General features: G+C 31.4%; 1 long non-coding RNA gene across 1 annotated transcript in view; it reads left to right on the top strand.

The window, feature by feature from the left end:
* LOC136795701 (uncharacterized) overlaps positions 1 to 4308 on the top strand; it is a 247752-nt gene that overhangs the window by 147657 nt on the left and 95787 nt on the right. Inside the window, exon 2 of the long non-coding RNA XR_010843350.1 lies at positions 71 to 147. This is a non-coding gene — a long non-coding RNA (uncharacterized lncRNA). The remainder of the gene's footprint in view (positions 1 to 70; positions 148 to 4308) is intronic.

The following is a 4308-nucleotide window of genomic DNA, read 5'->3' as shown; positions in this document are numbered from 1 at the left end:
ACAACACGAATTACTTTTCTTTCTTACACAGTAATGCACTACTAATTCACATTTTATTTCTGTTTTTTAGAGGATTCGGAAAGGGAAAAAAACATGTGGAACTAGGTATTCCATATCCGTGTCATCATACCTTAATTTATACCAAAGGTAAAGTATATACATATATATATACTTAGTTGTTGCTATGGTTTTTATTTCTACTTTACATGTTATTGTCATCTAGAATATCCCGTGATTATTTATTATAAATGATTGTTTGTCACATGATTTATGTATTATTATATTATATTATATATACGTAGCTTCTTTAAAACGGATACTATTAAATGTGGTGGGAGATAACTCTGGGCGCCCCTTAGTTTAACCGATGGTCAAGAGAGCATACTTTCTTACTAAGTACGGAATCCTTAGTTATGGCAATATTCAATTTACTTACATATACTTTTGTATGATATCCTTCAAACTTCGCATGTGAAATTAAATGAAATAATTATTGCACTGTTTGTTTTTATTTTGTTATCTAATCCCTCTAGAAGAAACAATCATTTACTTATTGTTTATGTTTTATATATGGCTTCTTTTTAGATTTAATCGAGCTACTGTTGTCAGGCGTACGTTATATAATTATTTACCACGACATAGCGACTGAAAGCCTACAAAATGCTCACCCTGAGACGCCAACAGGAAATAGGCGTCAAATTTCCTCAATACCTGTTCGCTGCCAACTTGAGGGCATGGATCGAATTACAACTAAATATAAACAGACATTTACTCTAGACATTACTCCAGACATGTTTCAATAACGTCAGTGATGTTATACCATAACTAGGATGCGGCGTCCTCAATTAATTTGTATGATGTTCTTTCGTTCCATTGATGGGATGGAAAGATAGTATAAACTTGGCACTAAAGCACAAAAGTTAAAGTCATTTGAGTATGTTCACCTATGCCGCCTTAACCTTCCTAATTGCATAAGCTTTATTTGCTTTGTTTTTCATAAGAAAGTGGTGGTTGGAGTCCATCTGCAAATGACATTTTTGGGATATTCAGACCAATGAGCTGGAATAAGAAAGGCTTCAACTCCAGGGTAAGTCTGCGGGTGAAGGCCTGATGAAGATTGGTCCTAGTTATAGAATATTTTATATATTTTGTTATTAGTCCATATTGATGTTTTTTTGTTATTACTTATCATAAACATTTTTTATAGTTACGTAATAGATATTTCCAGTTATTACCAATTTAATTATAAGGCAATAATTAAATACACACTCTTACATAATTAAACACTCTTCCTACTGATACAGATTTAAAGATAAAATTTTTATATTGGAAGAAAATAGTTGACCGTATGATTAAATACACCGGGTGGCGGTCAATAAAGGAACCAAATTAGTAGAAAAAACTATTTATTGTTAACCAATGTTACACCCACCCCACTTTGCAAGGCTAAATGAAAACAAGATACAAACATTGTAAGAATGGGCAGCAACAACTTGTTGTTACAGATCCAAGTTCTTCGAAGCGGACCACTTTATATAATTCCAATTGGTTCTGTTTCCAACAATGTTCTTCATTCCTTACTTTTAATTATTTACAGAACAAGCCAAAATCATTTTACGAGTTTTCTATCAAATGTCAATATATGTAATTTTTAAAAATTGTTATGGAGTATTTTATTCGCTATTTGACACAGAAAAAAATTTAAGTTTTAAAATAAGCTTAATTATTTTAGTTGTAGAATATACCTCATTTGTTCTTAGTAGGTTTTTTAATTTTTTTTTTTTGTCACACTTTTAATATCATCAAATGTTACAATTTGCCTCATTCTAGAATAATAAGTTATGGTTTTTACTTACACTTACTTATATGTAGATGTTGGGTTGTTAAGGTTGTTATTATGTGTTGAAACAGCAAAAAAAAAAAAAAAATACAAGGGAAAAGGAAGTTTTATTTGATTAAGAGAACATGGAGCTTCCGAAAGTCCGAAGTCTAAGCACCTGGCCTGGCTCGTAATCCTTGCAATGTGAAACTCGTTCTGATGCTCCCGTTGCCACCTGAGCTAACTCCAACAAAAATCCACCGGACAAAGACTAAGTCCCTCGTGTACGGTCGTCCAAACAAAATGACCGTTCTGTCGATGCCATTGTCCATTGCCTCTGTTAAAAGGGTACAGAGTATCTGTACTTTATTATGTACTTGTACCTTATTATGTATAAGGGTACATCTACGGTGAATTCGATTATCGCCCTTCTCCTTTTCCTTATGGCCTTGTGAAAAGAAAATTAAAGCAATTTTAAATATAAGTTCAAATATATGAGCAATTAGGAGTACGACTGCTTGAGTTCAATACAAAATTACAATTTCAGTTCATTGTGCATTCACCAAATATAAAATAAATTGAATAATGTTTTAAAAATTAAAAAAGGATCGGATAACAATGTCGATGTAAGTCGAATCAAAAACCATTATTACAAATAATTATAAAATTCAGAACTTCAGGAATTAACCATAATTTTAATATTACTTTCACTGGTAAACAAAATCCAAATTATCAAAGAATACAATCTACAGAAAATAAAATTACTAATCTCGGAAATAATGACCTCCACTGAATCCAATTTCGAATTTGTGAGTGTGCACACAAAAGTAATCAGGTAAATATGACCTCCGTATAACAAAGTTAAAACAATTTTCATACAGTTTACAATTAGAAAACAAACATTTCTTAATTCTACAGCACCTTTTTGCAAGATATTATTTTCCGGTAAACAAATCTGGCAAATCAATCAGTCACAACAAAAACCATTAATAGGATCACGTATAGATATTTCAACTTTAACACATTTTCCACTCAAAACCGATAGCACAATGTTAATAATTGAACAGTGTTAAATGCCCACCTTCCTTTTCATAACAATGTATTAGAAAACCAACAATTATCCTTAAAAAATAAAAAAATATTCCACAATCACTAGATCTGGCATCTCTGAAATCAGTTTCTCCAATGAAATGAAACATTCAAAGATTCACTGTCTTGATTTTTCCAATCAATTCTTTTATGAAACATCATCGTTATGTTACGGAACATGGCTATAATTATACTTTTGAAAAACTTAAAATCAAGTATCATAAAATAGTATATGTGAACAACCTACCTCATAAACATAAAGTCGTCCGGAACTGAAATTATATATTTAACGTTAGTATATGACTGGGAATAAATGTTTTTTGTAAAATCGACCGACCGAAAGTAAGAGTTGCTCCTTTTTCACCACCTGGTAGACTTTAACTGATTGAATTGTGTATGACAGATGATTTCTCACCATTTATCTGTTAAACAGTGATCCACAACTGTGGTAACAAGAAGACATTTTTCTGTAAAATTTGGAGACAGCTTTGTTTTTGTGCAGGGTAAGTGCATAAATAAATTAGAGTATGATAAATTCCACTAAAACACAGTGAGAAAAAATAAAGAATGAAAAACTGCTTCTTTTTGCCTCTTCCACGTTGGCATCCGTTCAACGCAGGTGAATTGGTCTACAACCTTAATTTTTTATTTATTTTTTTTAATCCTAGGATCGGCAGGCCTTACATTTTTAATAATTGAATTTAGGGGTATAGTCTCACTCGAAAGACACCCCTAAATATATACAACGTTATATATAAAAAAAAGATAAAATAAATTGATAAAAATAATAATTCTTAATAAGAAAGATAAGTAAAGTTAATAACAAAAATACCATTTTTAAAACATAAGAGACATTCGTAAACCTAACAGACAACCTTTATTGATCTTCATCCCTTTTCTTTCAACATCAGGTTCCTATAACCCTAATGGAGCACAGTTTCGTGATTAGGTCAAATGTTAAACTAGAGCTCAACCAACTACAATAATTATATTTTAAAACTATACAACGACGGAACTTAGAGACACATTAACACAGAGAAAAGAGTAATTCTTGATGACCAAAGTTTTATAAAAATTCATGTACAGTAAGAAATAATAATAGGAACAATTTTGACCTCTCTCCTTTTAATTGATTAAATCATTGGGTAAATATCTTTCCTGGCGCCTACGAGATCATCAGGAATCATTCTGACTTTTCTTAATGACTTCTACCACTAATGGGTTTCAGCTACTGTTTGAGTAGCAACTTAGTGCTATTTTTGTTAGAGGAAATGAAGGTCCTTTTGGAAATTATTGTTACCGGCACAATTTTGAAAAGAAAGAAAAACACTGTCAAGTTAATCATGAAAACTGAGAAAGGAAATGGAGCTGGTGTAGCTCTCCACCAGTTTATATATATA

Source organism: Halyomorpha halys, unplaced genomic scaffold, assembly GCF_000696795.3.
Source record: "Halyomorpha halys isolate HHAL.00 unplaced genomic scaffold, Hhal_1.1 Scaffold173.1, whole genome shotgun sequence".
NCBI classification, from domain to species: Eukaryota; Metazoa; Arthropoda; class Insecta; order Hemiptera; family Pentatomidae; genus Halyomorpha; species Halyomorpha halys.
The sequence above is the reverse complement of the archived record's forward strand: the minus strand, read 5'-3'. Positions and strand labels throughout refer to the sequence as shown.